Source organism: Chroicocephalus ridibundus, chromosome 3, assembly GCF_963924245.1.
Source record: "Chroicocephalus ridibundus chromosome 3, bChrRid1.1, whole genome shotgun sequence".
Lineage (NCBI taxonomy): Eukaryota > Metazoa > Chordata > Aves > Charadriiformes > Laridae > Chroicocephalus > Chroicocephalus ridibundus.
In genome coordinates this window covers 34630392-34651803 of record NC_086286.1, presented here as the reverse complement: position 1 = coordinate 34651803, position 21412 = coordinate 34630392, and the positions used below count along the sequence as shown (strand labels likewise).

The 21412-nt window shown below is 41.7% G+C and overlaps 1 protein-coding gene across 6 annotated transcripts in view; it reads left to right on the top strand.

Moving 5' to 3' along the window:
- The window catches only part of DAAM2 (dishevelled associated activator of morphogenesis 2), a 217118-nt gene that overhangs the window by 52627 nt on the left and 143079 nt on the right, over positions 1-21412 (top strand). The window contains exon 1 of one of the 6 annotated variants that reach the window (XM_063328684.1): positions 13212-13320. The exons of the other annotated variants lie outside the window; for them this stretch is intronic. The gene's annotated coding sequence lies outside the window, so the exon portion shown is untranslated. Of the gene's footprint in view, positions 1-13211; positions 13321-21412 lie in introns of those variants that run through there. 6 annotated transcript variants of the gene reach the window in all.

The following is a 21412-nucleotide window of genomic DNA, read 5'->3' as shown; positions in this document are numbered from 1 at the left end:
GCAGGCAGAATAGCTGTTCATGTTTCCAATCATTTGTTTCATCAGATGGTCTAGAATGCTCTAGAAAATCGTTAATGTCTGTGAAGGAAGACACATCACAGAAAAGTACTGTTTGGGTTCCAATTGAAGCAGACAGTGGCTTAAAAGCATAAAGAAGCCATCCAAGACCCACAGCGTCACTTCAAAGCCCCTCAGTTGATGCTGTCATATACAGTGAAATGTACATAATCCTCCCCTATTTTTATCAGAAATGACTGGATTGCATTATGAATGTCAGAATTCCCAGGTTATTAATACAGTGCAGGCAAACTGGAAAAGAGCCTGAAGAAGCCTCTGTCTTCTTCCACAGTCATCAAAAGACCTCACTGTGGTTTTGACTCTGCTGGTGTTCACAGGAACACAGATTCCCAAGATTTCACTTGGAGGATGATTGTTCTGTGATTAAAGTATCTACATACCTTTGAGGGTCTCAGTCTTCATGGTTTAAACCAATTTTGGTAAAATTGCCACTTTTGCTTCTTTAAAAAAAAAAAAAAAAGAAAAAAAGAAAAAAAGAAAAAAAGCTAGAGCTGTTCTGTTCCTGGAATATACTATGACTTCATGTCGGCATGAGGTGCCAACATGCACATGGAATGGAAGAGCAGCAAGAAAAATGGCTTTTGCAACTTGGGTGGTATTTTCTACATGAGAAACATCACTCTTTTCTGGCTGCCAAGTTATTGCACTCAGGCTCTGAATCTCTGATTTGTATACAGAGAAGAGGTAAGAATCGCATGTGTGCGAACTTGTGTTTCTGCCTTCGTCCTGCCTGATCAACATGTGTACGCCTGAATATGCGAACAGGCATGCAATCACACGCTTTTGTCCTGGGATACACGAACACATGCTCAAGCTCTTCATCATGGATCCGCAAGCTTCCTAGCATGATGCTGTGCATGCACGTCATTGTACAAACCCACAACCACATCCAACTCTCTCTTCTCCTAAACAGTGGGAACAGACAGTTTTTATTTTGAGCAGAAATCATGTATCTGGGACCTTAAACATACTTTGATGTTTTTGCTGTTTTTAAAAATCCTTACTCAGCTGCTGTGTTGTGAAATGTGGCTGTGTGAGAATCTCCTGACTGTGAAATATGAGGATTTTTTTTTTTGCTGGTCAGCAGTGGGATTTTGTGACCTCCATTTGATATCTGTACAGTACATCTTGTATGTGTGTGTTAGTGAGACAGCACAGTGCCTCCAGGAAATGCATTCTTTTGCAGTGGGCCATATGGGTAGCTTTGCATTTTTATGATGAAGATGGGAAGATAAGGTTTGTTGCTTGCTTTTTTTCCTTTCTTAAAACTCTTTTATTGCGTTTTGTCCCTGCACGTAGTTGAGGCATCCTAAAAGCATGCCTGAGATAAAGCAGATCTTAGCCCCTTAACCAGCATTTGCAACAGACTGCTAGATTTTTTTTTGAGGTGGCTCCCCTGTTTAGAAAGACTAGTTTTTCAGTCTTGGCTATTGTTAAAAAAATCAATAGCAAACATACCAGCCTAACCTCAACAGGTAGGGAGTTGGAGACTGAAGTAGTTTTCAACGGTTATCAAGACAACGCTAAAACAAATATAAAAAATCCCCAGTAGTCTTCTATCAGAGTGCATGCAGGCACTCGTCCTGTGTTTCTGGCATGCAGAGATCTCAGGATATCAACATGAAAATTATCAGCTTCTGATAAAGGAGTAACTTGGCTAGTTACTTCTTCCCACTCAAACGAATCGAGGTGCTGGATGGAGAGAAATGTTCATGTTCTAAGCCATTATTTTTCAATAGGAAATGGGGAGATTATGTAGCAACTTGGAGAGTCTTCCTCAAACTCAGTGGACATAATTAGTACTGTAATAGCACAGAATGCTGGTTCTGGCCTTTATCTTACAGATATTACCAACTGTTGCTTAAAGGTAGGCAAAAGGACTACTGTGCAGCAGATGATATAGAGAGGGTTGCGCTATGCCAACTTTGAGAAGAAAAAATCTTTACTGCTGCTTCTAAAGACTTCTTGCCTGACAACCAGCTGCCTACCTTAAGCATAGCTATGTAATTTGGAGACCATTTTATTCTTTGATCATTATTTCAGCCCCACTTCCATCCTCCTTTCTTCAAAAACATTCTCCATGAAGGAACTGCTGCCCCCAAACTAAGTCAGGCTCTCGGTCTCCCATTTGAACTTGACTGTGAGTAAGAACTAAATAAAAACCATCCTTATTTCTGTATCTTTGCTCTCCTATCCATGTCCCAAATGGTATTTTGCTTTCTTTCTCCTTACAGGAACAGCACTTAAATCTATCTCTAGCTACCTGGAAAAATGAACTTTCTGTGCTTTTTTTTTTTTGGCTTTTTTTTTTCCTCACCAGTTTTATAAAGGGAATCTTTTTAAACTGTACATGAAGTGAACACAGAAAACTAGAACTCATAGTTCTCTAGGACATCCCTGTTTTCCTCATTGAGAGATTTTTATTACAGTTGATAATCCAGGACATTTCTCGAGACATATTCACAAGTTACTTGTACAGCCAAGTACAATGTTCTTCTCTGTGTTTTCTTTAACCCCTCCCTGGTTCCATTGTACCTTCTTCTCTGGCTGCGGTGGGGCCCCATATTTCAGGACCTTGCATTGGCAGCAACTTCAACAGAAATCAATATTAAATTGGTACAGAAACAGCAAGGTTAGAAAGTGCTGTTACAGTAGCAAAATGTAGCAGTTTAACAACTGTTGTGCCAAGAGGGACCAAATAATCATTTCAGCTGGAATCTCATCTCTAATGGAAGCCAGCGCATACTCCTCTGCATTCCTTGCACAAGTAACTTGCCAGTTACAAGAGTAACTGTCCCTGCTCTCAAATTCTGATCAACTTACATCTTGAAGAATAATGACTTTGGCAAGGAAAATAGAAAAGAATTATGCTGAGGAAAGGATGAGCTAAACTTCACGGTGTTACATCCTCTTCATCCTATACAAATCACACAGTTTAAGATTCCCATATTTCATACTTACTGGTAGAGATAGTGTTTCTCATTCTGTGTCCTGGAGCCATTCAACATAGTTCCAGTCTAAGGAAAACATCTCCCTTTTTAACCTTTTTTTTTTTTTCTTTTTTTCGAGTTAAGAAAGGTGGTGGAGAGGACATATTCTTCCCAACTCCTGTCAGAGGTTAGCTTACAATCCCGAAGGTTACAAATACAGTTTATTGGAATGTGGCTTTTATAGCTTTTATGCCAGTTACAATGTCTATCTTGCATCTCTAGGTTGTCGTCTTTTCCACTGTATACCCGTCGTGCATACAGGATTTCTTTGGCCCTGGAAATACTTGTCTGTGGTGAAGATCACAGTTTGTACCAGGCAGAGTGGAGGAGCCTACTTGCTGTTTCTGAGAGGAGAAACTGCATCATCACTAAGTGAAACTTAATGGAATTCAGAAGACTCGTTCCAAAGTGCTTAGATTTGTTCAAAAGGAAAATATAGGAAGAGACTGTATCTTTCTCAGAACATTGAATAATGATTATGATTAGTCTGGAAAATTAGAATTGCCTGAACAGGTCAAAAGGAAAGCCACTGCGTTCAAGTGGTGTTGATGGGAACAAAATAATGACACGATAAAAATTAGCAGGAATTAGCTATCAACCTAATAGTTGGGTCTTAATGACTGTAGGGAATTTTAAATCAAGTTCTTGGCTCATTTATGTCTTGCATCCTATTGGAGGCCAAGGGCACCTTTGAAATACTAAGAAAAACCTGCTGAAGGCTAGCATGTTTGTTCTTCTGTGACTGAGCAAAGAATTTGGCCAGAGGCATCAAACTTGTAGCTGTTTCTTAGCTTTGTGGTAGCATAGATGTTTTCTGATTGCCTCAGTCACACAGACTTACTAGACTGGGAGGAAAATTATATTTGAGCAGGATTCCTAAACGGTTTCCCTGCAACATTTGAGAGTCACAGCTATCTAGACGTGATGAACTGCCATTTGGTAGTCTACCAGTGAACTGGATCTACCAGTGAAGTGGATGTTTGCTAAGCTGAAGAAAGAAGTCTTGTAGAGAAGCCTGTTTCCTGCAGATTCAAGGTTGTGTTACATTTATACAAAGGCAGGAGATATTTTGGAAGCACTCAAGTACAATGAAATTTCTTGTACTCTGGTGGGTTGTTTGTCTCTTTGTTGGTAGTTTTTTATATTTTTTCCTTTCTTTTTTTTCTTCTTTTTCTTGAAGCTCACTGCTTCACCCCAACCCCCTGCCTCTGAAAGGAAAAAACCAAACAACTCTGGCTTGCCTGTTTGGATCTTGTTTGTCCTTTCACGTTTAGAAGCTGTAGTGCCTGATGCTAAAAGACATGCCACTTTATAACTGAGCAGTCCTACCACGCCGTTATATATATTACCGGGTGAAATTCTGTAACCTGTTTCAGTGATGGACAAATTCTGGGTTTTGGGGAAGGATACGAGCAGGTATTTTGCAGGGCAAGCTTTCATTGCTGCTGTTCAGTATAATGGAGGTCACAGGATGTGATAATTATTATCCCTTCTGGACCCTCCTGTGAAAAACTGGAAAAAAAAGACTAGTTTTCTGCATTACCCGGTTAATTTAAAGGAAACTGCTGGACCAAAAATGGGTCTGATCTCGAAAGTAGGAGACTTAAGTTCTATTTGTAGGTCTACAAGTCCTATTCTGTATAGTTCTAGTTTCCTGATTTCTAATTCTGTTTCTTCATCTGTGAAATAGGGGAAAGAGAACCCTTCTAAGCCATGACCTGAGACTAAATTCACTGATGCTGGTAAAGCATTTACTGATCCTTGTGTAAGGAGGGTCAAGTGGAAAGCTTGATCCAGAATTTGAGTGGTTATCAAATATGATTTGATGAAGTGTCTTTGGCTGTTAAGAAATATCTCCTGGCCTTCTGTAGATGGGAGTCAGAAAAAAAATTAAATTGTACCATCCAGTGACAGCTCTGTTTCCACCTCTATGAGAGATAGTGGGTGAGAAGTTGTTAGGTGAGATTCTGCAGTTTGTGCTGTACAAGAGCTCAAGTTTTATGATCATAATGGTCCATTCTGACCTTTGTTTTACAGGAATATCTTTCCATCTGGTGCTGGGAAATGTGGGCTGTGCATTTATCCACAAAGCATGAAGCTTAGAGACGACTTAGCGTATGAAACAGATCATCTCCTGAACATTAATCATCTGTATTACAGTGTTTAGATTCTTGGAATGGAGGACCCTGTGGCATAAACCCTTGTGTGCGCAGATATTGTAACCAGCAAATCGCGGTGCTAGTCTGGTTTGGTGAATTCCGTTTCTAGTACGTTGTATGAATTGAATTCGTTCATCCCATTATCCACTTGTTCACCGTGATACCATTCTGAGTGGTCCAGTATTAGCAGTGTTTTGGGAAGGCGTTGCTATGTGATCATAATCAATGGGTTCAAAAGCAGACTCATCCCTCTGAGGTGAACAATGACTGCAACTGAGAACACAGAGCAAGCATAGGAGAATATTTTTAAGGTCAGAGAATTTCTGATGTTTTCTCTGGGCTTGATGCCTGGCCATAGAAGATGTTGCCAGTGCAGATTTGACTAATTCTTTGTAGCTAAGCTCCAATGGGGAACAAAAGGAGAAGCTGCCACTGCTCCAAGGAACTCTCAGTATAAACAAGCTAAAGATCTGATACAGGAGAATTTGTGGGAACAGTACCAGGTTAAGAAGCAAAAGCAGGATTGGGGTTGTCTTATATGCAAGAGATGTTAACACTGTTTTACCACTTGGAGAGGGAAAGGACTAGTGTTTCATGAACCTTGTCCAAGTGGGATTTCAGACTGGACAAGGCTTTATTGTGAGTTCCCCAAACACTTTCTGTCTAAGAAGACTGTCCTGGTGCATAACTATTCCAACACACTGCTTTGGTGGAATGGAGAGTTTAGCTCCAAGGTAAACACTTGCTGGCTTCCAGTTTCCTGGGGAAAAACGTTTTTCATCCAGTACTAGATTGCAATTTACCCTTAAGTTCAGTAGGAAGGTGGAAGCGAATATTGTGTCAGTCTCGTTTCGCAGGGCTGAAGGCAGACATGCCACAAATGAATCCGTACCCTATCTCCTCAAACACACAGCCCTCTCTGACTGTGGAAGCCAGGGACAAATGAAGCCTGAGTAGTCTCACTCTGGAATGTGCAACAGGGCAACGGCATGCAAACATAAGCATATCTTCATCCAGGGATAGGCTCGAGATATAATGTTGCCTCTGCTCTCTCCTCATGCTCTTTGGAAAGACTAATGTGCGCTCATCACGCAAAGATGGTGGTCAGGGATGACAGGATACAAGAAAGCAGTGAGGCTTTCTGCTTGTCTTTGAAGCTGTACCTGTTCTGCTGGTGATGTTATGTACTTGCTCTGTGCTTTCCTGGTCGTCTTAGGATGTCTGCAGCAATGAGCTTTTGTATTGCCTCAGTACCTGTCGGTGGTGGTCAATCCAGAATTTCAGTGGTTAGCATGAAAGCATGTGATACTGAAAGGCAATGAACTGCTGTAGTGCTTCTACCTGCACTCCTGTAGAAGAATCCACCAGAGGAGCATGTGTGGGATGCTGTGTGTAGGGTGTCTAGAAAGTAATTAAATAAGGAATACTTCCATTTGAAAACGTAGAGAAATACAAGTAAGGGAGACAGATGTTGTTTCTGCTAACTTTTGCTGAACAACAGCGAGTCCAACTGCAGTTTTCTTAACACCATCTGCTGTTGTCTTTTCAGAAATGAAAGGGTCCTGGGCTACAGTTGTTGTAGTGGTATAGTTGTTCCAGCACATAATATCTAACTGAGAGGAAAAAATGTTCTGGCTTACTCTGTCATTGCATGGACCTGTGATGCACCTATCTTTGCCTGTCTCTCTACTCATATGCCACCATATACTGCTGATTTTGGACAGCTTATTCTATTTGCTTTTCTCCTCTGCAAAATCTCAGTTCATAAAACAAGCTAAAGAATGTTAACAAGGGATGCTTCTCTGACAGCTGTGTGATATGCTGCTATCTTGCATGTGAGGAATATGCATGGAGTCCTCCAAAGTTTGTGTAGACGTGATCCATGTGCCTTGTGAAGACACAGGGGAATTATGTTATAAGTCTCACTTTCCAGGAAAAGTAGGATCTAAGTCCAGGCTTAACTTCTGCCTTGCTAGCTTTATGTTCCTCTTGTGGCTTTCATCCTCCTAATAACTAAAGGAGATCTTAACTGGAAGTTTTGGTCTGTCATTATTAAGCAATTCCAGGGTAGAGCTAAAGGAGCTGTAGCCTGAGAAGAAAGGGAGGAAAACAGTATCCAGCAAGTATGGCAAAATATGTTTTGGTTATAACACAATGTGTTTATTTTGTAATTGGACCAGAATACCAATAGGTGTGTTTTTGGATGTCCTTTGTTCAGACCGAGACAAACATGTCACTGATCAGAAAACACTAATAGGTGTTGTCTGTGCTATATAAAAATGCTTTTGAGTCACTCTTCTATTTACTTTGCATGAATCTAGGAATCGCAAAAATCTTTCCGTGCAATCTTACAGAAAGTTGGGGTTGGATAGTCCAGGATTAGTTGTTTAAGGAGCTGGAGAGAAGTGCACGTGGCTTTGGCACATGCATGTAAGATGTATCTTACAATGCTGCTGGCCACAGGGGAATTTCTGTGGGTAAATAAGATTTCTGTCTCAAGGGCTGTCCATATGGCCCCTTTCACCAGCACTAATTCTACTTAGATTAACTGCACAGCATGAATATGGGTCAAAGCCTGGATTGTTGGGAGAATGAGTTCCTGCTTGCAAACTGCTTCCCGCAGAAGTGCTTGTTGGCAGCTGAGATCATAGTGCTCACACTCCTCACAATAACCCACTTTGAAATGTATTTAAAGAGGGGTCTTGGCAGTCTGCTTGCTGCTTTTTCATATGAAGTGCAGGCCTTGGTTTGTAATCCCACTCAGCATGTCGAGACATTTGCTGCTGGGCCATCATCTTCTCTGACTTTATGTAGCACAAGGCAAGGCATCTGCATTTGGACCAGCAATACTAACCACTTTGGGTAGCATTTTTCCCCTCACTCTTTAGCAAGAGGAGAGAAAGTACTCTTTGAAGTACTGCATTATTTATTCTAGAAAAAACTGCTGGGATGTTTCCATGAACACTTTGCCGTGACTGCAAGTGGTGAAAAGAGACAGAGAGATGGAAGGGGAAGAAGGGAAGGAACCGATCTCATGGTGTCCCTGGCTCACGCGTGTCCGTGGTTCCAGTGAACATTGCTTCTTGCTTTTCTTTCTCCTTTGCCTACCCTACTGGTGGCAAAGGCCCTGCATTGCAGTCAGTCAGTCAGTCCTGAATCTGCGGCTAGTTTGGTTGTCTCCTATTATGTCAGGATTCCTTATGGGTGAAATATAAAACTGAGCCATGAATGACCTGCTTCATAAAGTGGATCAAAGCTACCAGGTAACTAAACTCTTTTGGGTTCTTTTTGTTTGTTTGTTTTTGTTTAAGTCTGAAGTGATTTTCAGAGCCCAGTTTCATTCCTACTATTCACAAAGAGAGATGCCTTTGACCCAGACTTGGAGGTGCTTTAAGCACAGGCTACCCTAAGCAGTTAGAAGTATAGGTTAAAGGCTAAAACCTGCCCACACTGCAATGAGTAGAGAGGTAAGATTGTTTCAGTGCCACTAGCCCTCCCAAGTTTGTCACCAGTCTCTTTCCTTCCTCTCTGGATAGACAAATTTTTTGACAACTGACTGGAAAATGAGTATAAGTCATCACAACACAGAAGACTGCATCCCTTTAGATGCTGATGGTGGACTATGAGGACACAGTAACATAGGCATGGTTTTAATGTGAAAGTGCTTGCAGCTTGGTTAGCATAGGAGGTTTACATGCCTATTTCTGAGGCTAATACTGGGGAGACAGTGAAGCAATTCAGTGGAGCTAAGGGCCTCGTGGACAAAGGACACAAGGCAGGTGTTTGCTTCTTGCCTCTGCTACCAACTTGAGTTTGGACAACTCTCCCAATCGCATTCTGCTTGCATGTACAGTGCCCCCCACTTCCACCTTTGGAGATTAAAATCATTGGGTATTTATCAAGCAGCTTAAAATTAAAGTGGGCAGAGTGAAGGTGGATGTAGTTCTAAGTAGATGGTGAATCCCTCACCTTTTTTCTGGCCTCGTGGTCTTGTGACAGTGTGAAGCTTCCCATTTTCTGCCCCCTTCCATTTGGTGACACAAGGCAGGGTGTCCACCATGGAAGTGCACAGGCTCCAATGTGCTTCGGCATCCTGCCTTCTAAGCAGTGCTCACCCAGAAGTCAACATACCTGAGGAAGTTTTGTTTACTTATTTTAGTGTACGCAGAAATTATGATAGCTGCTTGTGCTGCATGCAGTCACACTTGCAAAGGGCTTCCTGGCAGTTGTGAGAAATTGCGTATAGAGAGGCGTTCCAAAAATCTGAATGGTCTGCATGGCCTAGAAGATGAGCGGTCTTATAAAATAATGTATTTCCTATGCATGGTTGTAAAAACACTTTGTGATCATTAAAAGACAAATATTTGGGGGCTATTTTGTTTTGCTTGCTTTATGAGAGTACACTTTTTTCTGAAGACTTCTGCCGCTGTTTTGAGACCACCATACTAGGAACTTTCTTCAATATTTTCCCATCTCTTTCTCCTTATGAATGCAGGAAGCACAAAATATTCTTCTGGCATTTAAGCTGCAGTTATTTTGAATGGCTCCAAACAGAGGGAAATGTGTTTCTGCGGTAGTTGCTGCAGAGAAAGAATTTTGCTGAAATGTCTCTCCCCCACCGCCCTTTGGTGGCTGCAGAAAAGAAGCCAGTGTTTGAGGCCCCGGCTCTGTGCATCTGCTGGATCAGTTTAGGCCAATTTTCCCCCCTCCCCTTCCCCTCTTTCCATTAGCAAACTAGATATAAAACAGAAGCCATTGGATAAATAGGAAAAATGTGTAGCAGAGGAAGCCCTTGTGATTAGGGAGCTGTTAACCAGTTATTTCATGTCCGGCTTTCAGTGTATTTATAAAAATGATGCTATTCAGTGACACGTTGAATTACTATAAATGGCATTGGCTCGGTTGCTTTCTCATGGAAGCCAACTTGCACTTTATTTTTAACTTGGGCCCACTGATTATTTTTAAAGTTAGTGTACTATTTGTTAAAGTGGCAAAAGCGGCAGGCAAAGTGTGGGCAACATACATCTAATTTGCTCACACCCTGTCTTGCCAGTGCACTCCAGAGTCCTGCAGAAGCATGCTGGGAGAGAGCAGCTTGGTCAATGTCTGCCCATTCACTGCTTGGCTGTTCTGGGGAGATGGCTGATTGATGGGATTAGTGGCAGCTGCAGTATTTGGTTTTGTGATGTGGAAGCTTGTCCATTAGGAGCTGGCTAAACTAGGTGAACTCCTCCTCCCTCTTTTTTTTTTTTTCCATTGATCGCCAGCAGCCGTCACATCGTTACATGCATGTATAAAGTCCTTGTTGAGATTTCACTGTGTGCACATGGTTTAAATCAACGGCTTCCCAAACAGAGGGAGCAAAAGCACCAATACTCCCTACCTGCCTCCAACAATGTGCTTGTAAACTTCAGGGACAGGGAGAAAGAAAAATGCAGCTCATGCAAAAGCACCAGGGGGTTCTGAGTCTACAGTTCACATTATGCATTGGACAGAGAGGTGAGTCTTGCATCATGGTCTACATGTGGTGAGGCTTAGGCTTCCATACATTTCTTTTGAAGCAAATTTCACAGAACAGAAAATGTTCTGCGTGGCATTGTGGCACCTGAGGCAGATTCTCAAAGCTGTCCTTGTCACATCGAGGCATCTGGCAGGTTTAGTCCACTTGTTGAATGGTAGCTAATAACTGACACCTTCAAGTGGGGAAGGAGACTGTTGCAAGCTTGGGGCACAGCTCTTATCTCCTTTGCTCTATTTAGGGGGTAGATTGCAGCTCTCATCACACTTGCTGGAGTTTCCACATAGTCTTCAGGGCTATCAGTCTTAGTAAATGAGATACCTGTGGGACTAAAGCATTGTACAGAACTGCCTTAAAGACAGCTTTAGCCTGGGTTGCAACCTGGGCATGAGAGTCTTATGCAAGTGCTAGGGAGCCATTTCCATGCCAATTCAGCCCCAAACAGTAAGCATTCATTCCAACGGCACAGTCTTCTGGTTCCAGTTATATTCCCTCAAGGATCAATACTTTTACAATAGCTTTACTGTGCATAAAATGGCAACACTTGAAATTTAGATTGAACTGACCACTCAACAAAATATTGTCCAGCACAGTGATTTTGCAGTGGAGCAAATAGAGTATACAAGCTTGGTATATCTTTCCCTTCTTTGCTTTCTCTCATTCTGAGAGATCCAGTGCATCATAAAAAAACATTGCCTTCGGAGCATTCCAGCCTGTCCTTGGTAGCCATTCAGTTTGTGTGTCTTAAGATATCCTTCTTCATAATATTTACATTTAATATTCTGGTTGGAATGGAGAAGACAGTATTTGTTCGTACATTGCTGGGGTGAGAAATAGAGAGTTTCTAGTCATACCACAGGACACCCTATTTGCTAACAGGCTGTTTTCTACTCTGGAAATTTTATAACCTACTCAAAAAGAGGTCTCTCTTGGCTGAGATTTAATAGCAGATGCATTTGTGATGTCTCCTCTGATTATTCAAGTATTGCTTTTAAGTAGGTGAAATACAATTAAGAATAATTGAAATAAATTAATTTTGTCCTATCTTTAGTTTTACTGCTATTGCAGTTGACAGAAGAATTTAGTCCTTACAACCATCAAACTAGGAAATGGCTTTTTCTTGTCCGTGTCTCAATTTTATCATCTGCTGGATGGAGGGATGATTATGTTGGTTTGAAATTCTGTTTACTAAAGAGATAAAATCCTTTTTGTGATCCAGTATCCCTTCCTCGCTTGTTGTGTTTATTTGCTGACTCGCTAATTCCCTTGATTTAGCAACTTCGTGATTGTAAAGGCCCTTCCAGTGTGTTCACTACTTGCATGAACTGACTCACTAGAAGGCGCCCTCTGGTATTTTGGTTAGGTAATGGAAGTATAAGGAAGAGGAAAGAAGATAAAATAAAAAGACAGACCATACTTGGTTCAGCATCCTGCTTGTAACCCAGCATGGTTGCGCTGGAATCCTGCTGATGGAATGTCCTGACATTATGGTGTTTATTTCCACCACAGCCCTGAAATGTAAACAGGACATCGTTGGATGCTAATCCAAGGGACAGGAAATGACTGAGAATCCTGGACTCTTGGGCTATTGGTAGGACACAAGGAAGTGAATTTTACAGGAGGATTGGCATATAGTACCAACAGTACACTGGACCACGCATCAGAGGGAGTGTTTTCAGGAAAGGTATCTGACATATGTTTACGGGGAGGAACAAAACATAGCACTGGTGTCAAAAGAAGTACATTAATATATGCACAACTTGCAGGACATCTGACATGTCAGGGTGCTCTGAGCATCCCATCTTAACGTGATGAAAGATACAGAGGGAGTTTTCCTTGAGCTTGAAATGTGTACAGAATCACTGGCAGCTTATCACTGTGGTATTTATTTTCCCCTATGCCTTATAACACAAGAGTGAATTCAGCCAAGGAACACAAGAGTAGCAGAGAGGAGGCCATGTAGCATCTCTTGCTCCAGCCCTAAAGCCCAGAGGGCACGGATGGGAGGTCACGGTCAGGGAAGCATTCGTTTAAGTGGTCTGATGCACTAGAAAGCCAGCTGTGCTTTTCTTAGCAGACCTAAATAAATTAATGGCATGAGGATAATATTGAACTTCCAGTCATGGCTTCCTCCCCCCCTGAAATGGAAAGGGGCACGTACAACTTGTATAAGATGGTGTCTGGTGTGCTGTGTTCGGGAGGAGGAAGATGAGCCACGACAAAGCTATCGCTACATGCTGTGGGGCACTTGAGACTCGCGTTGCTGGAAAGAGGGTTGCACCCCACTTTTATCGTATTAGAAGACCTTGACTCTTCCAAGGAGCAGCTGCTAATGCCTCCTCTGTAATACCCCTTGTAGCAGTGAAGACAGAACTGTGTTGTCATGAATATAAAGGGGGTCCTTTTCTGAAGTTGCTAAATGCATACAGACTCTCTAATTCACACTGACTCTCTAGCTTCTAGACTGGCTGACTGCTGCCTGATGTTGCCACACAAGGTCTCCCTAAGTCTTGGTCTGGCATCTGTAGCAAGAAAGCGACTGGCTAAAGGGAAAATGAATCAAGTTTTCTGTGCTGTGAGTATTGTGCACTGTTTTGTGTAGTAACTCTCCACACGCTCTGCTGGATGCGTTTTGCAGCAAGGTGTGGTTTTATGGTAGGCGTTTTCGTGAGCATCTTGCTGGCACGGTGTTGATACTTTTTGAACAAAATCCTCTGAGTTGTGCCTCTACTGTGCTGCTTGGGCTGGGTTTCTATCCGGATCTGAAATTGGAAATTTATTACTTGGAACTGGTTTTTAAAGGTGAAACTGACACCGGTTTCTTATTACTTACTGAGTCCTGAGGGCAGAGTTACATTCCTGACGCTGCTGTAGGTGTTAATGATTTCATCAACTTGAGAAGCACAGAGCCCTGAACTCTGCTTTTGGCAGCTAGTAAAGAAGGGAAACTGACTTTCAAATATTTTGTTTTTAAAGTTGGGGTTTTTTTTAATGGTGTTTACATTAGCAAACTGGAATTTGTGGGACAGACTTACAACTGGAACTGAGAGAATTTGTTGACTACTTAGTTCTTAGAAATCAAATCAATAGTAAAGCCTCAGTAGGCTGCTGAGACTGGTCTTGTCAAGCACCTCTGAAGTTGCAAAAGAACAAGAATCTGTGAGTGGGCCTGTTGTGGATGCAAGCCTAAGAGTTTCATTTACTTGGTATGTTTTCTATGCCTCAAAATAATCAGGAAGGATACTATTATGCAGAGCCCAAGATTTTTTCTATATTACTTTCAGTTGCATGCAAATAGCTCAAAAACCTAGCTCTAAATATGGAGAGATTTCAGGATGTGGTGTTTTGTTTTGTTTTTAGAATAGCTTCTGTCTTGTGTTGTGCAGGAAGATGGCATTGTGAACGAGGACCAGGATTTAAAATCAGAATTAACTGGCATTACTCTGGGCTGTGCCGCTTACTTGCTTTATGATCTTAAGCAGACCATCATTCTCTTCATACCTCTATTGTGATATCCTTGTGTCTTGCCAGGTTGCCATGAGACGTAACTTTTTCTGTTTTAAACTTGAATAACCCTTTCGATCCAAGAGCTTGCTGTTTTTCAAGTGACTGTTATGCATGCGACAGATGGCTGCAAAGGTAGTAAATGGAAGGTTATGGAATTTAACATTGATTAATCCCATGTATTTTGATGGATGAGTCTCAAAAGCTTATCCTGTAATTATTTATAGAGGTGCTTAAAAGGTGACTTGTTGATCACCATTTATAATTAGCAGTACAGAGAACATTTGATGGTAGCGTTCTTCAATCTGGGAAAACTAAGTCAGGGCCCAGGCTCTGGGAATTGAAACTTGGCAGATGACGTGCAAATTTCTAAAATGAGAGAGACTAAACTGAGGGTTGTGGTAGATTTTTCTGCTGCTGGAAATCTTTAAATCAAATGAGATGCCTATTGAAAAGTTATATTCTACTTCAGGGAGGAATTAATTTATGGCAATCCTGTGGCCTGTGCTATGCATTAGGTCAGACTAACTGATTGGTACAACCCTTTCAGCTTTATAGTTCATAAGATTGTCTGTCAGATTTGTGAGGGTAAGTCTCGCTGAGGCTGATGGAAGCCAAATAAATCTGAAGCCAGAGTTTTACACTGCCTTCTCTCACATCCTTCATGCTTCCAGCCTGTATTCACTTGTTGCCCAGATAACACATGGTAATATCCTCCGGAGTTGCTTTTATCTTCTTATCACTGCATGGTGCCACTTACCTTCCTGTGTTCCAATCTGCAGTACCTTCTACGTGTGCCTTAAAATTGTGGATTGTTTCTTTTTTGTATTACTTGGTTTTTTTGAAATGGGAATTGAAGAGTGAGAAGGTTTGAGCAGATCTAAGAGGGAACATGTCAGGTTGTGGACACAGTTGGACATTCCCGCTCTGCTGTCCCTTCGGCAGTGATTGATATAGGGCATTCATATGTATGTGTGATTTTTTTTTAAACTTTTTTCCCCCCAAGCATTGTACCATTCAGAATTGCTCAGCAAAAGAAGGCATCCTTGATTGCTGAGTTGCTATCCGTGCTTCACACACTAGTCCAGCAAGTCAGATGGGGATCTGCTGTTGCTTTTCCCCCTGTACGTTATGGCACAAGGCAACTAGCCCAGTGGGTCTTGTTAGAATAGTCTCCCACTGTTGTGCTATACGACCAGTTCAGAGTGGATGAGGCAGCCCAGGGGTAAAGCAGGACTCCATATTCCTGACCAAACTTGGCAGCCAAATGTTGCTGTTGCTGAAGGATCGCAGCTGGCAATAGCCTACAGGTGTTGAAGCTGGAGAGGATAATCACTTGGCTGTTTGAGTGACTATTCTGAGAAGACAGGCTAGATCTTGGTAAGCGTTCATCTCCCTTACAGACACTGGTAGTTAGACTTTCGAAAGAGCCCAGTATGTCTCGTGCAAATTTTTCTATTAAGATTTTCCCATTAAAAGGTCTGTTCTCAGAATTGCCAGATTTTGAAGAAAACATAGTTTCCCAAATGTTTCCACGTTCTTATGAGAGCTGGATGTTTCAAAATTTGTGATAAATCACACTAGAAATGTGTATTTATTTGTAACTGATTCCTTCTTCCTTTTGTTTTTTTTTATGCTGCTGAATACTACTCAATCAACCGTGATAGATTTTTTTCTACATTCTTTTCTTTATCCTATTCTTTTGGGTTCAGTAGAATGGGAAGAGATATTGGTGAAAGGGGTCTTTGCTTTTTCTTTTTTTTTTTTTTTTAATAAAAAATCTCAAAAGGCATCTCTAGAATTCCCAACACTAAAATAGCTTGCTTCTTTTCCAAATTATTTTTTTCTATTTCAAGAAGTTCTTTCTCCTTTTAACCATCTCTTTTCAATAAGCAGTACTCTTTGGAAATTTGCTTCCTATTTTGCACTGAAGTGGAAGCTGGATAGTTTTGTGAAAATCTGCTCTTGATGGGAAGGGACAAACTCTCTTTAAAATTAAATTCTATTTATTGAAATTCAAGTGTGTCTTGTACACACATGGCAAGTGAAGTTTGCAGATTATATGTATAGCCCTCTTCTTATAAGCAACAGTGGTGGAGGCGGCTAGGCTGCAAAGCAGACTGATAAGATCAGTGCATTTAGAGAGAGGATTTCCTGCATTTCCTCTAAATAGTAAAATGTTCCTTTTACGGCCTGCAGTTGAACAGAAAAAGCATCAACTAATGGAGATGTTCTCTTCAATTAATCCCTGTTTTGAATGAATGCCCTGAAGGGCCACATACGACTTGGAGAGGCCAGGCTAGCTGTCTTTTGGAGGCATCATTTCAGGTAAGCCTTTAGAACTGTGTGGTACTGAATCCTTCTTGCTCTTCAGGGACTAATTCCACAAGGCTACAACTTGGACATGGCTGGATAAGCTCAGCTACTGCATGTGATAGGCCTGGCCCCAGGGGAGACTGGGCAATTTTGCTGAAAGGAATCTTACTCACAGCATCTCCTGGGTGTAGTCTAGCAGATGAGTGTCCTGAAGAGACCAAGCAGCTGCATGGTAAAGGAGTGCCTGAAGGGAGAGAACACCCGGTTTGTAGTCCTTGGGGGCTACATTGTTTTTCTGGCATAGGCATACACGCAGCCTTATTTTAGGGTAACCTGAAATGTAAGGGTTGCTTTTCTTTTTTTCCCTATTATGTCTTTAGAGAAAATAATCAAGCTGTCTTGAGGGGAAGCCCTTCTGATTTTGAAATGGTTATGAAAAAGACATCGCCTGAGGGCTCTATCAGAGGCTTATCTGATAGATAATATATGCAGCGCAGGAGGGTGGCAAGTGTATGCTCGTTTGGCACGTGATTGGTGAACTGGGGAGTGTGTTTGATTTCAGGATTTATGGGGAGCGGCTTTATCTGCAGCACTGGTGCATTGGTGTGGGAGTTAATACCCTTTCCTTCAGACCTGGTTGGGAGGAGATGTGCAGTACCTGGCCTGCTTTGGGAGAGCCACAGGCAAGAGAATACAGTTAGAAAGTAGTACAGGATGGAGAATATGAGGGAGTGAAGATGAGCTGTTTGCTACTGCAAAGCTGTAATTTTCAGCATCCTGATCTCTCTAGCCAAGTTTCTGTGGAGACAGTCCCTAGCACATAAACTGTCAGATGTTTGGGGAGCTACATGCTGCTGAGCAGGAAATCATTCAGATTCCTTATCTTCCACACAACAAGCTCAGGAGAAGTTCTGCCAGAGAGCTTGCACCCAGGCCTCAGGGATCAGGGCTTGACCTCTGGGAAAGGGTTTTCCTGGGGTTTTGCTTACAAAACTGAATTCAGCTACTTTCTAAGCATTTGCCCTGAAGAGCTTCTGAAGGGCAAATACTAGATGGTAGTGGTTAGCAGTCCTGCTGTGGCTAAAATCCCATCCTGTTCCCACAGAAATCAGTGGTCAATCAGTCAAACATCCACTGACTTCAGTTCAAGCAGCTGAGGCACACAAAGGGAACAATTCTGTAAAGCCCTACATTTCTAGAGAATTTGAATTCAAATCCAAGTTGCTGGGTTTTGTTTTGTTTTGGTTTTTTTATTTTTATTTTTTTATTATTTTGGATCATCTCCAGTTACAAAGACTTATTCCCAAGCAATGAAGTAATAAGACTGTAGACTATCACGTCTAGGGAATGTCTTGGAGCAGGCACTAAGACCATTGCTATTACCTGGTATAGGAACCAGTAGACATACAGGTCCATTGTGTTTGTCACTGTCACAGCTTGTGTTAATGCAGGAGCAGTGTCTATCCTGCAAATGGTATTAGAACTGGGAACAGTAGTTTGATAAGTGTTAACACTCAAGAGCTTTTCTTTAAGCCTGCCTCTATTTGTTAAATTATCTGGGGAACCACAGCTTTTAATATTAATGACAGTTTTGTCATTAACAAAGCTTGATAAGCATTACCAGTCAAGAGCTTTTATTTAATGCTGCTTCTATCAGTATTAAATTGTCTGGGGAATCACAACTTTTAATATTAATGACAAAATTATGTTGTCGTTAACATGTAGTTTTGAGAAAGGATGGGGCAGATGCCTAATGCAGTGGAGTAGCAATCTGTGAAGACTCTCCTTCTACAAATAGGAGGAGTCTTTTTTTGGGCAGTTGATATCCTGTCTGTGAATTTTTGTGGTGTGAGAATCTATAATTAATTGGATTTATGGGAAGAAGTACTGGTGTGTTTATTTCTAACATACCTCTTCAATGCATGTATCTTTGTTCTGCAGCTTGTTCTTGTCTTTAATTAGCAGACGTTGGCTCATAAGAGAATCTTTGCAATATTCTCTTGTCATTCAACCAATCCAGATCTGCACACAGATGTAAGTCCCCTAAATGCTTACACAGAGCAGGGGCTTTGCTGGTAAGAGGACTTTTGAGAAGTTTCACTCTTTGCTTAAGAAAGGTGCATTCTTTTCAGTGGCGCCCAGTGACAGGATGAGAGGCAATAAGTTGAAGCACAGCGAATTCCATCTGAACACAATAATTGTTTCTCTGTGAGTGTGACTGAACACTGGCACAAGTTGCCCAGAGAAGTTGTGACTCCATCCTTGGAAATACTCAAAATGCAAATGGACACAGTCCTGGGCAACCTGCTCTAGCTGACCCTGCTTGAGCAGGGGGGTTGGACTAGATGCTCTCAAGAGGCCCCTTCGAACCTTAACTGCTGAGATCAATATTGCAGCACTTTCTTAAGAGCCGGCCACCTGCCTGGCTCAGCCCTATCTCAAAAACAGCAGCAGGAGTCATGAGGATTTATTGTCACAACCAGCCTGGGAACCACTTCCTAGTGCTTTCCCTTTCCTCAGCTCCACAAAGTGTGTGGTGTGTGTCTTTTGGCTCTTGACCACGTGAAAGCTTTTAGCACGTGGCTTCTGGGGCCAGGAAGTTGGGCCTTCTCTGGAAAAGATTCTTGGTAGTACACATTGCTTTTAAATATCCTCTTTAACCCCCCTTGCAGACCAAAAGTGTAACTTTTTCTTAAAGGGTGTATTTTGGCTCATCATTTCACACTTTCCTTTTCTTTCTGCCTTTACTAGTTGCTCAGAACTCATTTATCAACTTCTGAAGAAAGGTGCGTCATGGCTCACTCAACTGCTACCTGCTCCAAGAATTGTTTGGTCTGCCTCATAAAGAAAACCTGTCATCTTTCTTGTTAATCTGGGGATTGTTTTTAGTTTTACGCTGCAGTGTTTGCAAAGAAAGAAAATGCTCTTTGTAAGTGCATGAAAGAAGCATCGTTCCTTGAGAAAGACATATAAATTTTCTTCAGTGAGGCTAAAGGCAATGCTTTCATTTTTTGTTTTCCCTTCAACTTTTTTTTTCTTTTCCTTTTGTTCCCCATATTTCATATAGATTAACCTGTACTGCCTGGTAAAAAGATGTGGACTTGTAACTTTTTCTACCTTTTGGAGAATAAAATGTGTGGTTTGGGATTCTAATGTCCTCTTACTGGAAAAATATGGATTGAAACATAAAATGGGGATTCGGAGCCTTGTGAGATAGGGCTCTTTATGTGTAAAGCCATTGTGGGATACTTGAGGGAACCCTGACCTCGTCTCACTCAGGCTTTGAGGAGACCGAGATACTCCATCTATTCTGCTGAGCTTGTTTCAAAACTCTCAAATTGCATCCCTACCAACTTTTGGATCTGATGAGCCAAAGTGATTAGTCATAGTCGCCTTTGCAGTTTTGTACAGATCCCCTCCCCACATACTGCTTGGGAAACTGCACTGATGAAGGAAGGCATATGCACGGCCGTGGTGTAGCACGGCCAAGCTGGGAGATGACTCAGTACAGAGGGATGTACATACACATCATTATTCTTTTCTGCACTGGATAAATTCTATTTTCTTTAAGGAGCGTTGGGATGCAGGTGGTGTGGAGAGAGAAAAACAGGCCTGGAACTTTGAGTGGGACTTGTTTAAGGAAAATTTTAGCACTGTGACCCTAGTGGGGCTGTGCATCCAAAATACTGGAGGGGAGCCATAAAACAAACCAGCATAAAATAAACTTGTTGTACATGTTTTAATACTTACGTCCCCAGCTACTTTTGGTGTGTTTATCAAGACGTTGTGGGCTTTTCGGTCTGTTTGGTGGTGGGAACGAGGACAAGGAAAGGAGATAGATATCTATATCTATGTGGACCATAGTAAAGCTTTGTTTGAGGTCCTCTATCTTTAAATCTCCTTACTGAACTACTTCCTTGGCTGGAAGAAGGTAGGAAAGAGGTGTTGCAAACACCTGTGCTCTCAATATTCTAATAAAGCTGGTGGAAGGGAATTCCTTGGCCTGGTTGCAAATGCCCTCACTTTTGCTTTATCTAGAGGGGATAGAGAGCTTGAACTAAGGTGGAGTATTTGCCACAGTTGCAGTCAGTGGAGTTTGAAAGAGGGGGCAGAAGTCTGGACTGAGGCTGTTTCATTATTTTCAGATAGGGAAGAAAGGAAAACTTTCATGAAAGTGTTCTGATTTTCTATTTTAGAACTGTATTGGGATGTGTGTGTTTGGTTTTCTGAGCCTGGAAACATTCACTGTGTAGAAACACTTTGCACTGAAAACCAGGAGTGTATGACCAAGCAGCTTTCGCCGCTTAGAATTTTGACTCATATTTCAGTAGTTGAGCTTAAAGCATATGTTCTACCAGCTAAACCTGTTATCCATTTTTAACATGTTTATTCACGAGTTACCTGTGGGAGCATAACTGACCAGCAGAACAGGAGGACGTTGTTTTATTATTCACCAACTGTCTGACGGTGCCTTGGGTTGTGAATACATGTATGTTATTTGTGGATGGCTGATGCTGAACAGCTTATGTGGTTGTTGAGCAGCTCCTGAATGTCAGCGTGCTGGCATTAGCTTATTTCCATGGGGTTGTCTCCGAAGTGGTAGGCAGGTGAAAAGCATTTTGTTTGATGGGCTCCAAAGCTATAGCTGGAGAATCTCTTAACAGAAGTAAGAAACGAACATAAAATGTTCCTTTGAAACCAACTAAGAGACATGCAGAACACTGGCATATCCCAACAAATTCTTCAATCAGTGAGGGAGAAAGTCTGCATATAAAGTCAGTTTCCCCTGTACATCTTGTGTTAATTATCCTCTCCAGAGTGAGTGCTGCTTATCTACTGCTGCTCTC